This window comes from Dendrobates tinctorius, unplaced genomic scaffold (assembly GCF_039654945.1).
Source record: "Dendrobates tinctorius isolate UK_male_01 unplaced genomic scaffold, ASM3965494v1 ptg000018l, whole genome shotgun sequence".
In the NCBI taxonomy this organism is placed as follows: Eukaryota; Metazoa; Chordata; class Amphibia; order Anura; family Dendrobatidae; genus Dendrobates; species Dendrobates tinctorius.
The window spans coordinates 21,640,336-21,650,412 of record NW_027361686.1 but is presented as its reverse complement, the minus strand read 5'-3'; the positions used below and the strand labels follow the sequence as shown (position 1 = coordinate 21,650,412).

The 10,077-nt window shown below is 34.5% G+C and overlaps 2 non-coding genes across 2 annotated transcripts; both read right to left on the bottom strand.

The window, feature by feature from the left end:
• Window positions 1-208: 208 nt before the first annotated feature.
• On the bottom strand, window positions 209-281 carry TRNAF-GAA (transfer RNA phenylalanine (anticodon GAA)). Its single transcript has one exon. It is a non-coding gene; the product is annotated as a tRNA-Phe (tRNA).
• A 9,143-nt stretch (window positions 282-9,424) lies between these two features.
• On the bottom strand, window positions 9,425-9,497 carry TRNAF-GAA (transfer RNA phenylalanine (anticodon GAA)). The gene has a single exon. It is a non-coding gene; the product is annotated as a tRNA-Phe (tRNA).
• Window positions 9,498-10,077: the final 580 nt, after the last annotated feature.

The following is a 10,077-nucleotide window of genomic DNA, read 5'->3' as shown; positions in this document are numbered from 1 at the left end:
TGCCCATATATGCTATCAGATCTATCAGATTCCCTTTAATTACTCTTACATTTAAGAGAAACTGAAATAAACAAAATAGAGTAAAAATACCAAAAAATGCTAACTTGCTCAAAAAGAAAAAGTTCCACTTTCTCAAGTTTTTACCACTTGATAGTTGGACTGATTGTCCATGTGCTTTGCGTATTTTCCCCGTAAAATGTAAGGATGTTGCCGACACCCGGGATCGAACCAGGGACCTTTAGATCTTCAGTCTAACGCTCTCCCAACTGAGCTACTTCGGCCATGCACATATTATTTCAGTAGTGTTTCACACTCTACAAATGTCAATCAAAACCCTTGGAAGTATATATTTTTATGTTTCCTTTTTCTGTCTTTTTGCAGCACAATTTCTATTTTTATCCACTGCCATTTTGCTGTACATATTTAATAACTTTCATTAACTCTCTGTGAATGACAAGAAAAAAACAGCAATTTTAAAATTGATTTTTTTTACATTTTCAATTTGACTCCATTTACCAGTTTAATAGAGACCCTGTGTTTGTGGGACAGTTGATAGTTGCACATGAAACACAATTTGCAGGCATAATGTTACATCAAGTTTTAGTTGTTATTAGATGCAAACTATTGGAGTAATATAGAGGCAAAAACTTAAAGAAAATATTTTAATGATTGTTAATGATGACAGTGAGAACATTTGTCCCAAAATGTGCTGAAACTTAGATGTCAGTAGCACATGCGCATTTCAAACTTTTTAAACTATGATTAACTACTTTTTAAGCTTTTGTTTATTAAGGATCATTATGGTCTAGTAATGAATGAAGTAAAACAATATGAAATTAGACCTGCCAGCAGTTTAGTTTATAGAAATCTACCAGGACATCACCAAAGGAGTCGGACTGTCTGACTTAATAGGGAAAGAGAACACAGAGGTAAAGTGGTCCCTCCCCTTTGACCATCTGCAGTATTTTTCCAGTGCCTAAACAGCTAACATATGCACAAAAATCTATTTGATGTTCCTAGAGTTCTTTTTTGAAAAGACAATTTCTGATTCACCCCAAAAACTACCAGGAAGTGCCAAATTCGGGAACAGGTTTTTAAGGTCTATTACTAAGTTTGGTTTGACCCCCATCAAATCAATCACTGAAGAGAAGCGGTATTGTTTCTTGAAATATAAAGGTGATGTCAGAGGTGAGATTGAAACCCACACAGCGCCATAGATGGCTCAGCCATCCTGACTTCTGGTTGCTTTTGTTACTTAACTCTTTTCAAGTTAATCAGCAGAATTATGACCAATACTTGTGATTGACAGTGATTTTATAACAAATTTTACATTTTTTCTTTTAATACAGATTTCAAAACTATTAGTGATCGAGCCTAGTTTGAGCTAAATGGCCAAGCCCAATTTTTTCTAAAATATGACATGTATCACTTTATGTCGCATTAACACTTCTGGAATGCTTCAACATATCCCCACAATTCGGAAAGTGTTTTTTGTGACACATTGTACTTAATATTAACGATTTAAGTCACTATAGTTTTAGTTTTTCCTGTGAAAGTAACTAAAGTTTGCTTTAAAATTTGAAATATTAGCAATTTTTATTCTTTGATTGTTTATATCCTTAAGCCAACTTTTCGCATCACACAAAATTTAATAAATAACATTTTCCAAATGTGTACTTTTTGTCAGTATTAATTTTTAAATCTCCATTTATTTTGTTAGGGTGATAGAAATGTTAGATTCTCACAAACGCAGTAACGCCCATAATTCTTCAGAAACTACTGTTTGGCCACACAGCAGGGCTTTGAAAATAAGACTGCTATTTGGGTTTTGGAATGCAAATTTTGCAAGCATAGTTTGCGGGTGAAATTTGCAGAGTACCAAATGTACCAAAACAGCAGAAAACTCCCCCAACATGACCCCATTTTAGAAATTACTTCTCTCAATGAATTCATCAACACCTGCAACTACTATTTTCGCCCTGCAGATGTTTTCACTCTGAAACATCCAGAATTGCAGTTTAGTGAACAGCTTGTGCTTACGGAGACAAGCACCCCATACATTTTTAAGTGGGCTCTCCTCATTGGAGCAATGCCAAACATGTAGATGCTTTGTCTTACCCTTAAAGTAGAAACCTCCAATATTTCAAATAAAAGATGTTGGGCCTGAGAGTGGACTTGTGTTTTTTGCCTTTTCAACTGATTTCCCAAAAAAGCTTTGACCCCAGCATATTTTTGAGGATGTTTGTCTCAGTAATGCGACATCATTTTATAGTCAAACATACACTGCTACACTGCTGAAATCATTCAGCTAGTGTCTGATGCGTGCTGCCCATATATGCTATCAGATTCCCTTTAATTCCTCTTACATTTAAGAGAAACTGAAATAAACAAAATAGAGTAAAAATACCAAAAAATGCTAACTTGCTCAAAAAGAAAAAGTTCCACTTTCTCAAGTTTTTACCACTTTATTTTCCGCAGATAGTTGGACTGATTGTCCATGTGCTTTGCATATTTTCCCCCAGGGACCTTTAGATCTTCAGTCTAACGCTCTCCCAACTGAGCTACTTCAGCCATGCACATATTATTTCAGTAGTGTTTCACACTCTACAAATGTCAATCAAAACCCTTGGAAGTATATATTTTTATGTTTCCTTTTTCTGTCTTTTTGCAGCACAATTTCTATTTTTATCCACTGCCATTTTGCTGTACATATTTAATAACTTTCATTAACTCTCTGTGAATGACAAGAAAAAAACAGCAATTTTAAAATTTATTTTTTTTACATTTTCAATTTGACTCCATTTACCAGTTTAATAGAGACCCTGTGTTTGTGGGACAGTTGATAGTTGCACATGAAACACAATTTGCAGGCATAATGTTACATCAAGTTTTATTTGTTATTAGATGCAAACTATTGGAGTAATATAGAGGCAAAAACTTAAAGAAAATATTTTAATGATTGTTAATGATGACAGTGAGAACATTTGTCCCAAAATGTGCTGAAACTTAGATGTCAGTAGCACATGCGCATTTCAAACTTTTTAAACTATGATTAACTACTTTTTAAGCTTTTGTTTATTAAGGATCATTATGGTCTAGTAATGAATGAAGTAAAACAATATGAAATTAGACCTGCCAGCAGTTTAGTTTATAGAAATCTACCAGGACATCACCATAGGAGTCGGACTGTCTGACTTAATAGGGAAAGAGAACACAGAGGTAAAGTGGTCCCTCCCCTTTGACCATCTGCAGTATTTTTCCAGTGCCTAAACAGCTAACATATGCACAAAAATCTATTTGATGTTCCTAGAGTTCTTTTTTGAAAGGACAATTTCTGATTCACCCCAAAAACTACCAGGAAGTGCCAAATTTGGGAACAGGTTTTTAAGGTCTATTACTAAGTTTGGTTTGACCCCCATCAAATCAATCACTGAAGAGAAGCGGTATTGTTTCTTGAAATATAAAGGTGATGTCAGAGGTGAGATTGAAACCCACACAGCGCCATAGATGGCTCAGCCATCCTGACTTCTGGTTGCTTTTGTTACTTAACTCTTTTCAAGTTAATCAGCAGAATTATGACCAATACTTGTGATTGACAGTGATTTTATAACAAATTTTACATTTTTTCTTTTAATACAGATTTCAAAACTATTAGTGATCGAGCCTAGTTTGAGCTAAATGGCCAAGCCCAATTTTTTCTAAAATATGACATGTATCACTTTATGTCGTATTAACTCTTCTGGAATGCTTCAACATATCCCCACAATTCGGAAAGTGTTTTTTGTGACACATTGTACTTAATATTAACGATTTAAGTCACTATAGTTTTAGTTTTTCCTGTGAAAGTAACTAAAGTTTGCTTTAAAATTTGAAATATTAGCAATTTTTATTCTTTGATTGTTTATATCCTTAAGCCAACTTTTCGCATCACACAAAATTTAATAAATAACATTTTCCAAATGTGTACTTTTTGTCAGTATTAATTTTTAAATCTCCATTTACTTTGTTAGGGTGATAGAAATGTTAGATTCTCACAAACACAGTAACGCCCATAATTCTTCAGAAACTACTGTTTGGCCACACAGCAGGGCTTTGAAAATAAGACTGCTATTTGGGTTTTGGAATGCAAATTTTGCAAGCATAGTTTGCGGGTGAAATTTGCAGAGTACCAAAGGTACCAAAACAGCAGAAAACTCCCCCAACATGACCCCATTTTAGAAATTACTTCTCTCAATGAATTCATTAACACCTGCAACTACTATTTTCGCCCTGCAGATGTTTTCACTCTGAAACCTCCAGAATTGCAGTTTAGTGAACAGCTTGTGCTTACGGAGACAAGCACCCCATACATTTTTAAGTGGGCTCTCCTCATTGGAGCAATGCCAAACATGTAGATGCTTTGTCTTACCCTTAAAGTAGAAACCTCCAATATTTCAAATAAAAGATGTTGGGCCTGAGAGTGGACTTGTGTTTTTTGCCTTTTCAACTGATTTCCCAAAAAAGCTTTGACCCCAGCATATTTTTGAGGATGTTTGTCTCAGTAATGCGACATCATTTTATAGTCAAACATACACTGCTGAAATCATTCAGCTAGTGTCTGATGCGTGCTGCCCATATATGCTATCAGATCTATCAGATTCCCTTTAATTACTCTTACATTTAAGAGAAACTGAAATAAACAAAATAGAGTAAAAATACCAAAAAATGCTAACTTGCTCAAAAAGAAAAAGTTCCACTTTCTCAAGTTTTTACCACTTGATAGTTGGACTGATTGTCCATGTGCTTTGCGTATTTTCCCCGTAAGATGTAAGGATGTTGCCGACACCCAGGATCGAACCAGGGACCTTTAGATCTTCAGTCTAACGCTCTCCCAACTGAGCTACTTCGGCCATGCACATATTATTTCAGTAGTGTTTCACACTCTACAAATGTCAATCAAAACCCTTGGAAGTATATATTTTTATGTTTCCTTTTTCTGTCTTTTTGCAGCACAATTTCTATTTTTATCCACTGCCATTTTGCTGTACATATTTAATAACTTTCATTAACTCTCTGTGAATGACAAGAAAAAAACAGCAATTTTAAAATTGATTTTTTTTACATTTTCAATTTGACTCCATTTACCAGTTTAATAGAGACCCTGTGTTTGTGGGACAGTTGATAGTTGCACATGAAACACAATTTGCAGGCATAATGTTACATCAAGTTTTAGTTGTTATTAGATGCAAACTATTGGAGTAATATAGAGGCAAAAACTTAAAGAAAATATTTTAATGATTGTTAATGATGACAGTGAGAACATTTGTCCCAAAATGTGCTGAAACTTAGATGTCAGTAGCACATGCGCATTTCAAACTTTTTAAACTATGATTAACTACTTTTTAAGCTTTTGTTTATTAAGGATCATTATGGTCTAGTAATGTATGAAGTAAAACAATATGAAATTAGACCTGCCAGCAGTTTAGTTTATAGAAATCTACCAGGACATCACCATAGGAGTCGGACTGTCTGACTTAATAGGGAAAGAGAACACAGAGGTAAAGTGGTCCCTCCCCTTTGACCATCTGCAGTATTTTTCCAGTGCCTAAACAGCTAACATATGCACAAAAATCTATTTGATGTTCCTAGAGTTCTTTTTTGAAAAGACAATTTCTGATTCACCCCAAAAACTACCAGGAAGTGCCAAATTCGGGAACAGGTTTTTAAGGTCTATTACTAAGTTTGGTTTGACCCCCATCAAATCAATCACTGAAGAGAAGCGGTATTGTTTCTTGAAATATAAAGGTGATGTCAGAGGTGAGATTGAAACCCACACAGCGCCATAGATGGCTCAGCCATCCTGACTTCTGGTTGCTTTTGTTACTTAACTCTTTTCAAGTTAATCAGCAGAATTATGACCAATACTTGTGATTGACAGTGATTTTATAACAAATTTTACATTTTTTCTTTTAATACAGATTTCAAAACTATTAGTGATCGAGCCTAGTTTGAGCTAAATGGCCAAGCCCAATTTTTTCTAAAATATGACATGTATCACTTTATGTCGCATTAACACTTCTGGAATGCTTCAACATATCCCCACAATTCGGAAAGTGTTTTTTGTGACACATTGTACTTAATATTAACGATTTAAGTCACTATAGTTTTAGTTTTTCCTGTGAAAGTAACTAAAGTTTGCTTTAAAATTTGAAATATTAGCAATTTTTATTCTTTGATTGTTTATATCCTTAAGCCAACTTTTCGCATCACACAAAATTTAATAAATAACATTTTCCAAATGTGTACTTTTTGTCAGTATTAATTTTTAAATCTCCATTTATTTTGTTAGGGTGATAGAAATGTTAGATTCTCACAAACGCAGTAACGCCCATAATTCTTCAGAAACTACTGTTTGGCCACACAGCAGGGCTTTGAAAATAAGACTGCTATTTGGGTTTTGGAATGCAAATTTTGCAAGCATAGTTTGCGGGTGAAATTTGCAGAGTACCAAATGTACCAAAACAGCAGAAAACTCCCCCAACATGACCCCATTTTAGAAATTACTTCTCTCAATGAATTCATCAACACCTGCAACTACTATTTTCGCCCTGCAGATGTTTTCACTCTGAAACATCCAGAATTGCAGTTTAGTGAACAGCTTGTGCTTACGGAGACAAGCACCCCATACATTTTTAAGTGGGCTCTCCTCATTGGAGCAATGCCAAACATGTAGATGCTTTGTCTTACCCTTAAAGTAGAAACCTCAAATATTTCAAATAAAAGATGTTGGGCCTGAGAGTGGACTTGTGTTTTTTGCCTTTTCAACTGATTTCCCAAAAAAGCTTTGACCCCAGCATATTTTTGAGGATGTTTGTCTCAGTAATGCGACATCATTTTATAGTCAAACATACACTGCTACACTGCTGAAATCATTCAGCTAGTGTCTGATGCGTGCTGCCCATATATGCTATCAGATTCCCTTTAATTCCTCTTACATTTAAGAGAAACTGAAATAAACAAAATAGAGTAAAAATACCAAAAAATGCTAACTTGCTCAAAAAGAAAATGTTCCACTTTCTCAAGTTTTTACCACTTTATTTTCCGCAGATAGTTGGACTGATTGTCCATGTGCTTTGCATATTTTCCCCCAGGGACCTTTAGATCTTCAGTCTAACGCTCTCCCAACTGAGCTACTTCAGCCATGCACATATTATTTCAGTAGTGTTTCACACTCTACAAATGTCAATCAAAACCCTTGGAAGTATATATTTTTATGTTTCCTTTTTCTGTCTTTTTGCAGCACAATTTCTATTTTTATCCACTGCCATTTTGCTGTACATATTTAATAACTTTCATTAACTCTCTGTGAATGACAAGAAAAAAACAGCAATTTTAAAATTGATTTTTTTTACATTTTCAATTTGACTCCATTTACCAGTTTAATAGAGACCCTGTGTTTGTGGGACAGTTGATAGTTGCACATGAAACACAATTTGCAGGCATAATGTTACATCAAGTTTTAGTTGTTATTAGATGCAAACTATTGGAGTAATAAAGAGGCAAAAACTTAAAGAAAATATTTTAATGATTGTTAATGATGACAGTGAGAACATTTGTCCCAAAATGTGCTGAAACTTAGATGTCAGTAGCACATGCGCATTTCAAACTTTTTAAACTATGATTAACTACTTTTTAAGCTTTTGTTTATTAAGGATCATTATGGTCTAGTAATGAATGAAGTAAAACAATATGAAATTAGACCTGCCAGCAGTTTAGTTTATAGAAATCTACCAGGACATCACCATAGGAGTTGGACTGTCTGACTAAATAGGGAAAGAGAACACAGAGGTAAAGTGGTACCTCCCCTTTGACCATCTGCAGTATTTTTCCAGTGCCTAAACAGCTAACATATGCACAAAAATCTATTTGATGTTCCTAGAGTTCTTTTTTGAAAGGACAATTTCTGATTCACCCCAAAAACTACCAGGAAGTGCCAAATTTGGGAACAGGTTTTTAAGGTCTATTACTAAGTTTGGTTTGACCCCCATCAAATCAATCACTGAAGAGAAGCGGTATTGTTTCTTGAAATATAAAGGTGATGTCAGAGGTGAGATTGAAACCCACACAGCGCCATAGATGGCTCAGCCATCCTGACTTCTGGTTGCTTTTGTTACTTAACTCTTTTCAAGTTAATCAGCAGAATTATGACCAATACTTGTGATTGACAGTGATTTTATAACAAATTTTACATTTTTTCTTTTAATACAGATTTCAAAACTATTAGTGATCGAGCCTAGTTTGAGCTTACTGGCCAAGCCCAATTTTTTCTAAAATATGACATGTATCACTTTATGTCGTATTAACTCTTCTGGAATGCTTCAACATATCCCCACAATTCGGAAAGTGTTTTTTGTGACACATTGTACTTAATATTAACGATTTAAGTCACTATAGTTTTAGTTTTTCCTGTGAAAGTAACTAAAGTTTGCTTTAAAATTTGAAATATTAGCAATTTTTATTCTTTGATTGTTTATATCCTTAAGCCAACTTTTCGCATCACACAAAATTTAATAAATAACATTTTCCAAATGTGTACTTTTTGTCAGCATTAATTTTTAAATCTCCATTTACTTTGTTAGGGTGATAGAAATGTTAGATTCTCACAAACGCAGTAACGCCCATAATTCTTCAGAAACTACTGTTTGGCCACACAGCAGGGCTTTGAAAATAAGATTGCTATTTGGGTTTTAGAATGCAAATTTTGCAAGCATAGTTTGCGGGTGAAATTTGCAGAGTACCAAAGGTACCAAAACAGCAGAAAACTTCCCCAACATGACCCCATTTTAGAAATTACTTCTCTCAATGAATTCATCAACACCTGCAACTACTATTTTCGCCCTGCAGGTGTTTTCACTCTGAAACATCCAGAATTGCAGTTTAGTGAACAGCTTGTGCTTACGGAGACAAGCACCCCATACATTTTTAAGTGGGCTCTCCTCATTGGAGCAATGCCAAACATGTAGATGCTTTGTCTTACCCTTAAAGTAGAAACCTCCAATATTTCAAATAAAAGATGTTGGGCCTGAGAGTGGACTTGTGTTTTTTGCCTTTTCAACTGATTTCCCAAAAAAGCTTTGACCCCAGCATATTTTTGAGGATGTTTGTCTCAGTAATGCGACATCATTTTATAGTCAAACATACACTGCTGAAATCATTCAGCTAGTGTCTGATGCGTGCTGCCCATATATGCTATCAGATCTATCAGATTCCCTTTAATTCCTCTTACATTTAAGAGAAACTGAAATAAACAAAATAGAGTAAAAATACCAAAAAATGCTAACTTGCTCAAAAAGAAAAAGTTCCACTTTCTCAAGTTTTTACCACTTGATAGTTGGACTGATTGTCCATGTGCTTTGCGTATTTTCCCCGTAAAATGTAAGGATGTTGCCGACACCCGGGATCGAACCAGGGACCTTTAGATCTTCAGTCTAACGCTCTCCCAACTGAGCTACTTCGGCCATGCACATATTATTTCAGTAGTGTTTCACACTCTACAAATGTCAATCAAAACCCTTGGAAGTATATATTTTTATGTTTCCTTTTTCTGTCTTTTTGCAGCACAATTTCTATTTTTATCCACTGCCATTTTGCTGTACATATTTAATAACTTTCATTAACTCTCTGTGAATGACAAGAAAAAAACAGCAATTTTAAAATTGATTTTTTTTACATTTTCAATTTGACTCCATTTACCAGTTTAATAGAGACCCTGTGTTTGTGGGACAGTTGATAGTTGCACATGAAACACAATTTGCAGGCATAATGTTACATCAAGTTTTAGTTGTTATTAGATGCAAACTATTGGAGTAATATAGAGGCAAAAACTTAAAGAAAATATTTTAATGATTGTTAATGATGACAGTGAGAACATTTGTCCCAAAATGTGCTGAAACTTAGATGTCAGTAGCACATGCGCATTTCAAACTTTTTAAACTATGATTAACTACTTTTTAAGCTTTTGTTTATTAAGGATCATTATGGTCTAGTAATGAATGAAGTAAAACAATATGAAATTAGACCTGCCAGCAGTTTAGTTTA